Here is an 11,573-nt window from a genome sequence, read left to right on the forward strand (position 1 = left end):
CAAATCCGATTAACAACGGTTGACTCTGTGTAACTGCGGGACAAGGCTCAAGTGATAGATAGAAATGATTACAGTGAAACTTCCTGGCAGATCAAAACTGTGTGCTGGACCGAGACCCGAACTCGGGACCTTTGCTTTTCGCGGGCAATTGCTCTTGGTAGAGCACCTGTCCGCGAAAGGCAAAGGTCCTGAGTTCTAGTTTAGGTCCGGCACACAGTATTAAACTGTCAGGGAGTTTCATATCAGCGAACACTCCGCTGCAGAGTGAAGATCTCATTCTGAAAATGATTACAGCTTCAGAAAAATTGAATGACTTATTCAAGAGAAAGATCTTCACAAACTGAGCAAATCAATAACTCGCTGGTCTACCTTAGACCCTTATACAACTAGTTATTCGGTTTGGCAATGATGACAGATTTGGTGGATGTCCATCTGAAGGGCATCATGCCAAATTCTATCCATTTGGTGTGTTAGATCGTCAAAATCCCGAGATGGTTGGAGGGCCATGCCCTTAATGCTCCAAATGTTCTCAGTTGGGGAGAGACCTGGTGACCTTGCTGGCCAAATTAGGGTTCGTCAACCAAGAAGACAAGCAATAGAAAGTCTCGCCGTGTGCGGGCGGGCATTACCTTGCGGTTACTTAAGCCGATGATGACTCTCCGTGAAGGGCAATAAATCGGACCGCTGTGCCGTAACAATACTGCTAATGGCTACCAGAGAGATCTTATGTTGAATGGTAATGGACCCCAGACCATAATGCTTGGTTTTCGGTCCATATGGTAAATGGCAGTCAGGCTGGTACCCCACCGCTGAATGGAGCTTCTCCAGACACGTCTTCGGTGGTCATCGGGGCTCATTTAGAACTGGGCCTCATCACTGAAGACAGTTCTACACCAGCCAATAAGATTCCAGGACGAATGTGGCCGAAACCATTGCAGACATACTTGTCGATGTACTGCGGTCAATGGTAGTGGGCCCAAGGTTCGCCGTGAGCTCAGCCGCCTTTCTGTGAGCCACCTACTAATGGTCTTTGTGGTTACTCAAGCACCAGTTGCACTCCTGATCGATGATAGTGGTGAATCCGGGACTTAAAGTCCCTTTCTCACGATTGTTCTATCCTCTTTTTCTGTCCTCTCTCTAGATCGACAGCTTCCTTCTTGACACTATGTTCGATCATTTTTCACCTATTCCTGGCAACATCACCGTACGAATAGTGACAACACTCCTACTCAAATGTCGAACTATTGGCCGATTGCTCCAATCGACTGTTTTGAGCCCAGCTACATGTCCTCTCTGAAATGACGATATCTGCGTATATCGTTCACGCGCCTGTGTGCGAGGCATAGTTATTTTTCATCAGAGTACTCGGAATGAAATCCTCAAAGACTCTTCGCCATGGTACCGACATCTCCCCTGTTTACTATCCTTACTAGCTGAGTGATGAAACTGCGTTTCAACGTCACGCACTCATCCATCGACTAACAAAATTTACGATTTTGTGTTTTCCTTCGATACCTGTATGAATATCGCTTTGTGATCAATTTGCTTAGGTCCTTCGTGGTGCGTCGTTTATTTTTTATTTTTTATTTATTTTTTATTGTCTTAGTCTATTGCGTTCGAGCATTATGAATTCCGTCGACCGAGCGAGGTGGCGCAGTGGTTAGCACACTGGACGGGTCAATCCCGCGTCCGGCCATCCTGATTTAGGTTTTCCGTGATTTCCCTAAATCGCTCCAGGCAAATGCCGAGATTGTTCCTTTGAAAGGGCAAGGGCGACTTCCTTCCCCGTCCTTCCCTAATCTGATGAGACCGATGACCTCGCTGTTTGGTCTCTTCCCCCAAACAATCCAATCCAATTCCGTCGAAAGAAACTCACCATGGATTCAGAAAATATTGTTCTTGTAAAATACAACTAGCTTTTTATTCACGGGTAGTAATCAGCACTGTCGTCAGAGGACCTCAGATTGATTCTGCATTTGTATATTTCCAGAAGGCTTTCGGCATCGTTACTCGCAAGCTACTTCTAAACTAACCGCGTGCCGAGGGGTGTCGTCTTAGTTGTGCGACTGGATCCGTGATTGCCTGTCTGGAAGGAGACAGTTCATAGTAACCGACGAAAAGTTATCGAGTAAAACAGAAATGATATCTCGAGTCCCCGAGGAATTATTATACAGGGTGTGTCACTATTGCCACCTGAAATAACTCCGAAAGTATGTTAGTAGCTGAAAATATTCTGGGACAAACGTTGCGTGGGACAACGGGAGCCTTAATATGACGTTGGTTTTTTGTTGGTAGTTGGAGTCGCGTCAAAAATATGTCAACTTGGTTTTTTTTTTTCAGTGGGATGCTGTAATTTGGTACTTACTTTCTGATAGTGGCTACGAGATGAACCTAATGATGTGTAACAGTAAGGTCTTTCAAAGTCAACGAAGTTGAAAAAAGGTGGCATGAACGCCCATTTACTGAAGGTGTTAGAAGTGATGATCATCGAAGCACATGCTCTGACAATTCTCTCTCGTATACCGTGCAAATAGTAAATATTCACCGAATACGGCGTATCCATCCACCGTGCCATTGACATTAAACACCATTCGACGGTTTCGCAATACAACTCTAATAGGAACGGTAAGACTAGTATCGTAGAATCAAGCGGCTGTGAATGATGTATTGCTTCGAGAAACAAGTCGATATGCTTCTCATTTATGGAGACTGCCAACGAAATTCAATGAGAGCAAGAGACTTATACGCTGGAAGATATCCTCAACGTACTCAGCTTGCACGTCGTACATTTAAATATGTGTGTGATAATTTGAGAGCAACTGGATCTTTAACGCATCGCCGCGCGGGGTTAGCCGAGCGGTTTAAGGCGCTGCAGTCATGGACTGTGCGGCTGGTCCCGGCGGAGGTTCGAATCCTCCCTCGGGCATGGGTGTGTGTGTTTGTCCTTAGGATAGTTTAGGTTAAGTAGTGTGTAAGCTTAGGGACTGGTGACCTTAGCAGTTAAGTCCGATAAGATCTCACACACATTTGAACATTTTTAACGCATTGGTAACATATCTGGCAAAGGAAAGTTACTAACGAAGAAACGGAAATTGCTACTTTTGCCGCTGTGTTAGTTCGCGTCAAAATCGCAAGGGATTCTGGCATGAGCCGCAGTAGTGTTGTTCGTGTTCTCCATCGGCATAAACATCTTCTTTACTGTATCAGTCTCCACCAATAATTAACTAGAGCGGATTGTGTGCGTCGCATTGAATTCTGGCGATGGGCTCACCTTCAGATTCAAAGGGATGACACATTTACTAATTTGATTTTATTTACGGATGAGGCCACATTCACGATGCACGTAAATATTAATTTGCATAACGTGCAATACTGGGCAACTGAACCACCATGTTGGCTGCGGCAAGCTGCACACCAAAAACCGTGGTCGGGTAATGTATGGTTTGGGTTCTGGAGGACACAGTTATTGTCCCCTATTTCATGGAAGGAAATCTTATTGGTATGAAGTACACCACATTCCTGCAAGAAACATTAGGTCTGTTACTGGAAGAAATATCTTTAGGAACAAGGAACAGAATGTGGTCTCAACACGATGGGTGCCCAGCACATTTGTCTCTGATGGCTAGAGATAAGTTTGCAGAAACACTTCCCATATCGTTGGATTGGACGCGGAGGAGATGAGTCGTGGCCGGCACGCTCGTTAGGCACGACGCCTATGGATTTTTTCTTGTGAGGATTTGTAAAAGACACTATTTATAAAGACGTTCCAACTACACCTGATGATATGTGAGAGAGAACTGTCAGAGCATGTGCTTCGACAAGTGCCGGAGTGATAACGAATACCACTCAGTCCATGATAAGACGATTGCAGCACTGCATTGATACCAATGGTCATCACTTCGATCACCTTCTGTAAATGGATGTTCAAGCCACTTTTCTGACCTTCGTTGACCTTCAAAGACTTTACTGTTACACGTCATTGGATTCGTCTCGATAGTCGCTATCAGAAAATAAGTACAAAACTATAGCATCCCATTTAAAAAAAAAAAAGTTGTCTTTCACATCTCCGACGCGATCCCAACTAGCAACAAAAAACCAAGTCATATTATAACCGTCGTTGTACCATGCAATTTTTGTATCACGAACTTTTCAGCTCCTATCATACTTTCAGAGTTATTCTTGGTGGCAATAGTTGGTGATTCACCCTATAGACCCTTTGCTGATGATAATCTAAGTAAACCATTTGGGAGTGCCAATGAGGGACACACGTGTATTCAGGGGATTCTTTGACGACACTGACCATCATTTAATTGTGAGGCCGAAAGTGCAGGAGGTCAGGTCCATATGTAGGAGGATAAGAGAGGAGAAACTTCAGGATAAGTAAATCAGGCACAAGTACATAACAGCGATCTCAGAAAGGTACCAGTTAGTTGAATGTAGTCAATGACAGTCATTGGAAAAGGAATGGACAAGGTACAGGGACACAGTACTAGAAGTGGCTAAAGAATGTCTTTGAACAGTAGGGTGTAAAAGGAGGATGAAGCAAACAGCCATGGCAATCTGTAAAAGGAAAAAGAAGGCGTATTAAAAATGGCTACATACTAGAACTCAGGTAAACAGAGAAAGTTATGTTGAGGAAAGAAACAAAACCAAACAGATAATTGCAGCATCCAAGAAGAAATCTTGGGAAGACTTTGGAAACAAGTTGAAAAATATGGAAAACCACTCTGGAGTGTAATTAGCAGTCTTCGAAAGAGAGGTAAGAAGGAAATGACAAGTATTTCGGACAGGTCAGGAAAACTGCTGGTGAATCCTGTGGATGCCTTGGGCAGATGGAGGGAATATTTTGAAGAGTTGCTCAATGTAGGTGAAAATACGATCAGCAATGTGTCAGATTTTGAAGTAGAATGCGATAGGAATGATGATGGAAGTAGGATCACATTTGAGGAAGTGGAGAAAATGGTCAATAGATTGCAGTGCAATAAAGCAGCTGGGGTGGATGAAATTAAGTCGGAACTCATCAAATACAGTGGAACGTCAGGTCTTAAATGGCTACACAGGATAATTGAAATGGCCTGGGAGTCGGGACAGGTTCCATCAGACTGGACAAAAGCAGTAATCACACCAATCTTTAAACATGGAAACAGAAAAGATTGTAACAACTACAGAGGTATCTCTTTAATCAGCGTTGTGGGTAAAATCTTCTCAGGAATTGTTGAAAGGGAAGTGCGGGTATTAGTTGAGGACCAATTGGATGAAAATAAGTGTGGGTTTAGGCCTCTTAGAGGTTGTCAGGACCAGATCTTTAGCTTACGGCAAATAATGAAGAAGTGTTATGAGTGGAACAAGACATTGTATCTATGCTTTATAGATCTAGAAAAGGCATATGACCGGGTTCCTAGGAAGAAGTTATTGTCTGTTCTACGAGATTATGGAATAGGAGGCAAACTTTTGCAAGCAATTAAAGGTCTTTACATGGATAGTCAGGCACCAGTGAGAGTTGACGGTAAATTGAGTCCATGGTTCAGAGTAGTGGCAGGGGTAAGACAAGGCTGCAACCTGTCTCCACTGTTGTTCATATTATTTATGGATCATATGTAGAAAACAATAGACTGGCTGGGTGAGATTAAGTTATGTGAGCAGAAAATAAGCAGTCTAGCATGTGCAGATGACTTAGTTGTAATGGCAGATTCGATTGAAAGTTTGCAAAGTAATATTTCAGAGCTAGATCAGAAATGTAAGGACTATGGTATGAGGATTAGCATCTCCAAAACGAAAGTAATGTCAGTGGGAAAGAAATATAAACGGATTGAGTGCCACATAGGAGGAACAAAGTTAGAACAGGTGGACAGTTTCAAGTACTTAGGATGCATATTCTCACAGGATGGCAACATAGTGAAAGAACTGGAAGCGAGGTATAGCAATGCTAATGCAGTGAGCGCTCAGCTACGATCTACTCTCTTCTGCAAGAAGGAAGTGAGTACCAAGACTAAGTTATCTGTGCACCGTTCAATCTTTCGACCAACTTTGTTGTATGGGAGCGAAAGCTGGGTGGATTCAGGTTACCTTATCAACAAGGTTGAGGTTACGGATATGAAAGTAGCTGGGATGAATGCAGGTACTAGTAGATGGGAACAATGGCAGGAGGGTGTCCACAATGAGGAAATCAAAGAAAAACTGGGAATGAACTCTATGGATGTAGCAGTCAGGATGAACAGGCTTAGATTGTGGGGTCAATGTTACACGCATGGGAGAAGCAAGGTTAGCCACGAGACCCATGGGTTCAGCAGTAGAGGGTAGGAGGAGTCGGGGCAGACCAAGGAGAAGGTACCTGGATTCGGTTAAGAATGATTTTGAAGTAATAGGTTTAACATCAGAAGAGGCACCAATGTTAGCACTGAATAGGGGATCATGGAGGACTTTTATAAGGGGGCTATGCTCCAGACTGAACGCTGAAAGGCATAATCAGTCTTAAATGATGATGATGATGGTGAATGATGTTGTCATTTACTGTCTAGTGATGTCATTATAAAATCAACATCGATTGCAAAATGTTTTAGACATGATATCTGCAGCGTGTGCAAAGTACCAGTTGACCCTAAACAACCAAAAGTGTCAGGTCATTGACATGAGTACTGAAAGGAATCCGTTAATTTCGTTTACACGATAAATCACAAAAATCTAAGGGCTGCGAATTCAACTGATACTTAATGATTACAAGCCCCGATTACAGAAATTGAAACGCTTACACACATAAAGTTTTGGGGAAAGTGAATCGTAGACTGTGTTTTATTAGTGGAACACATTAAAGATGCAACAGGTATACTAAAGAGACTGCCTACACTACGCTTTTCTGTCCTCTTCTAGAGTATTGCAGCTCGGTATGGGATCCTTATCATGAGATAGAATTAGCGGAGGATATAAAAATGTTCAATGAAGGGCAGTTTCACGGACATGATACGCGATTTTGGATGGCAGTCATTAAAACAAAAGCTTTTATAGTTGCGACGGCATCTCTTAAAGAAAATTTCAGTCACCTTCTTTCTGCTCCGAATGTGAAAATATTTTGTTGGCGTCCATCTACACAGAGAGAAATGTCATCTTATTAAAGTAAGAGAAATTGCAATTTGTACGGAATGATTTAAGTGTTCGGTTTTTACCAAGCGCTGTTCAGATATGGAACGGTAGAGAAATAGCTTGAAGCCGATTCTGTGCGCCCTCTTCCAGGCACTTAATTGTGAATTGCAGAGTAGTCATCTATATACAGATGTAGATAAATCAGTGTTAGTGACGGCGAGGCGAAGTCACACTAGGACAGAGTGTTTGAAAGAAGATAATTGTCTCAGTACAAAGGAAGTGCTTCTCTGTCTTTTCTATGCTTTTGTACATTTCTCTACATTCTGCTTCGCAGCCTCAGTGAAGACTGGGAAGTGGAATGCAGCCCACGCGCAAAGTAAATGTTGACGCAAGCTCGAAATGTGGTGGGTGGGTTGCCCGTTCGTGGCTAACATTCTACAGGCTGCCCAGCGCAAAAGCGCTCCGTAATCACTAATCTGCAGGCAACTGGGTCATGACTCGTTAAACTGCGAGGAAAAATAATAAGTCCGATCCAAGGTCTGCAGACGTGAATCATGCAACACTGTATTGCTGGAAAGGCGATCTGAGAGACCAGTTACGGCACGGCAATTTGCGATTACGTGTGCTGCAATAACAGCCTCTGTCCGCTCAGTGTATAATGCGCGCCACATTCTGCGATTGCAGACACCTCATTTTATTACACTGTGTTTGATGTAGACAAAAGAAATGAGCGCCACGAGAGTCCAACATGTATACGAGCAAGGTGTAACTCTCGTTGCAAAGGAATCGTTCTGCGACCATGTACAAGTTGAATTTCAACTAATTTCTGGAGTTGCTGCTTGAAAACAGTATACTTAGTTTTTAGGACGCACAGTGAGTCCAAAAGCTATTTGTCGAGTTGTATTTTTTTAAAACCTAAGTACATGTCACTTGAAAGGAGGGAAACACAATAGGGGAACCGCCAGTCATATGCAACGAACCTTGGTAAGTCATTTTTATTGATGGACAAGCAAATAATTACATCTATAACCATAACGGTTCTGATAAAATGGAGAAGTTAGTCAAGGGCTACTTCAAAAAGTATTAGTCCACTCTTTTTTTTTAATCACAGTCTGAAAATATGATTACAATTACAAAAATTAATATTCAGTGGGCTCAAAATGAGTCTGAGCACTATGGGACTTAACATCTGAGGTCATCAGTCCCCTAGAACTTTGAACTACTAACCTAACTAACCTAAGGACAGCATACACATCCATGTCCGAGATAAGATTCGAACCTGCGACCGTAGAAGTCGCGCGGTTCCAGGCTGAAGCGCCTAGAACCGCTCGGCCACACCGGCCGGCTATTTAGTGGTGTCCGCAGCTCGTGGTCGTGTGGTAGCGTTCTCGTTTCCCGCGCCCGGGTTCCCGGGTTCGATTCCTGGCGGGGTCAGGGATTTTCTCTGCCTGGTGATGACTGGGTGTTGTGTGATGTCCTTAGGTTAGTTAGGTTTAAGCAGTTCTAAGTCTAGGGGACTGATGGCCAAAGATATTAAGTCCAATACTGCTCAGAGCCATATTTAGTGGTGTTTTCCTTCGCAGCTATTACCGCTTCTTGTCATCTGGGCAATGACTGGACCAAGTTTGCTGGAGGCTGGAATTTTGTGTCATTCGTGCTTCTTTTAGGTCTCCGTTGTTAGAAATGAGTTTTCTCCTGATGCTATCTTCCAGTACGTTCCAAAGGTGTTCAATATGATTAATGTATGGGCTCTGAGGACCGGTGTTAACTTGTTTTGGGATATTGTACAGGAGCCACAGCCTTGTATTTAAAGTGATATGCTTTGGGTTCTTATTTTGTTGAAAGATGTAATTTCCTTGCAGGCTTAACTTTTCGGCGCTAGTATTCAGATTGTCCTTTAAAACATTGCTATACTTACGGTGATCCACTGTAGCTTCTTTGAAATGTAATTTTCCAACACCTGTAGCACTCATACAGCCACACACCATCGCGGCCGGAGTGGCCGAGCGGTTCTAGGCGCTACAGTTTGGAAACGCGCTACCGCTACGGTCGCAGGTTCGAATCCTGCCTAGGGCATGGATGTGTGTGATGTCATTAGGTTAGTTAGATTTAAGTAGTTCTAAGTTCTACGGGACGTATGACCTCAGCAGTTGAATCCCATAGTGCTCAGAGCCATTTGAACCAACCCCACACCATCAGGGAGCCACCACTGTGTTTAACCTTTGGCACAAGATTTCGTGGCAACATCTCCGTATTCTTCTCTCGCCACACCATTCGACTGTCATCCGACCCGTGAGATTTATCATGAGGAAAATGGAGAACAAACCTAAAATCAGCGCTCCTAAGTTAGCTGGGAAGTTAGAGTCTAGGGGAAAGAAGGTACGTGCCAACACAATCAGAAACACCTTCTAAACGTATGGTATCAGGGCCGGGTAGCGCGCAAGAAATTTTAGGTCAGTGCACAAAATCGAAAGAAGCGCCTTCATTTTGAGATGGAACATAGATTCAAAAAGGAAGACTTCTGGAATAGAGTAATATTTTCTGATGAGAATAAATATAACATTGACAGCAACAAAGTCATTCTGCTGTCTACTTTGTTTTTCTGCCTCTTTTTCCGCAGTTGCACATATACAAGTTGTTATGTCAATTTCCATCATTAGCAGCTGTTGATGTGTTGTTGTTGTTGTGGTCTTCAGTCCTCAGACTGGTTTGATGCAGCTCTCCATGCTACTCTATCCTTCGCAAGCCTCTTCATCTTCCAGTACCTACGGCAACCTACATCCTTCTGAATCTACTTAGATTATTAATCTCTTGGTCTCCCTCTGCACGCTGCCCTCCAATACTAAATTGGTAATCTCTTGATGCATCAGAACTTGTCCTACCAACCGACCCCTTCTTCTAGTCAAGTTGTGCCACAAACCCCTCTTCTCCCCAATCCTATTCAATACCACCCATCTAATCTTCAGCATTCTTCTGTAGCACCACACTTCGAAAGCTTCTATTCTCTTCTTGTCAAAACTATTTATTGTCCATGTTTCACTTCCATACATGGCTACACTCCATACAAATACTTGCAGAAATGACTTCCTGACACTTAGATCTCTACTCGATGTTAACAAATTTCTCTTCTTCAGAAACGCTTTCCTTGCCATTGCCAGTCTATATTTTATATCCTCTCTACTTCTACCATCATCAGTTATTTTGCTCCCCAAGTAGCAAAATTCCTTTACTACTTTAAGTGTCTGATTTCCTAATATAATTCCCTCAGCATCACCCGACTTAATTCGAATACACTCCATTATCCTCATTTTGCTTTTGTTGATGTTCATCTTACACCCTCCTTTCAAGACACTATCCATGCTCAATATTTAGATTGAATAACATCGGGGATAGGCTACAGCCCTGTCTCACTCCCTTCCCAACCACTGCTTCCCTTTCATGGCCCTCGATTCTTATAGAAGCCATCGAGTTTCGGTACAAATTGTAAACAACCTTTTGCTCCCTCGATTTTACCCCTGCCACCTTCAGAATTTGAAAGAGAGTATTCCAGTCAACATTGTCAAAAGCTTTCTCTAAGCCTACAAATGCTAGAAACGTAGGTTTGCCCTTCCTTAATCTAGCTTCTAAGATGAATCGTAGGGTCAGTATTGTCTCACGTGTTCCACCATTTCTACGGAATCCAAACTGATCTTCCCCGATGTCGGCTTCTACTAGTTTTTCCATTCTTCTGTATGGAATTCGCGTTAGCATTGTGCAGCTGTGACTTATTAAACTGATAGTTCGGTGATTTTCATATCTGTCAACACCAGTTTTTTGGGATTTGAATTATTATATTCTTCTTGAAGTCCGAGAGTATTTCGCCTGTTTCATACATCTTGCTCACCAGATGGTAGAGTTTTGGCAGGACTGGATCTCCCAAGGCCGTCAGTAGTTCCAGTGGAATGTTGTCTACTCCGTTGGCATTGTTTCGACTCAGGTCCTTCAGTGCTCTATCAAACTCTTCACGGAGTATCGTATCTCTACATCCTCTTTCATTTCCATAATATTGTCCTCAAGTACATCGCCCTTGTGTAGACCTTCTATATACTCCTTCGATTTTTCTGCTCTCCCTTCTTTGCTTAGAACTGGGTTTCCATCTGAGCTCTTGATGTTCATGGATGTGGTTTTCTTATCTCGGAAGGTCTCTTTAATTTTCCTGTAGGCAGTATCTATCTTACCCCTAGTGAGATAAGCCTCTACATCCTTACATTTATCCTCTAGCCATCCCTGCTTAGCCATTTTGCACTTCCTGTCGATCTCATTTTTGAGACGTTTGCATTCCTTTTTGCCTGCTTCATTTACTGCATTTTTATATTTTGTCCTTTCATCAATTAAATTCAATATACCTTCTGTGACCCAAAGATTTCTACTAGCCCTCGTCTTTTTACCTACTTGATCCTCTGCTGCTTTCACTACCTCATCCCTCAAAGCCCCCCATTCTTCTTCTACTGTATGTC

The sequence above is a fragment of the Schistocerca gregaria genome, chromosome 3, assembly GCF_023897955.1.
Source record: "Schistocerca gregaria isolate iqSchGreg1 chromosome 3, iqSchGreg1.2, whole genome shotgun sequence".
In the NCBI taxonomy this organism is placed as follows: Eukaryota; Metazoa; Arthropoda; class Insecta; order Orthoptera; family Acrididae; genus Schistocerca; species Schistocerca gregaria.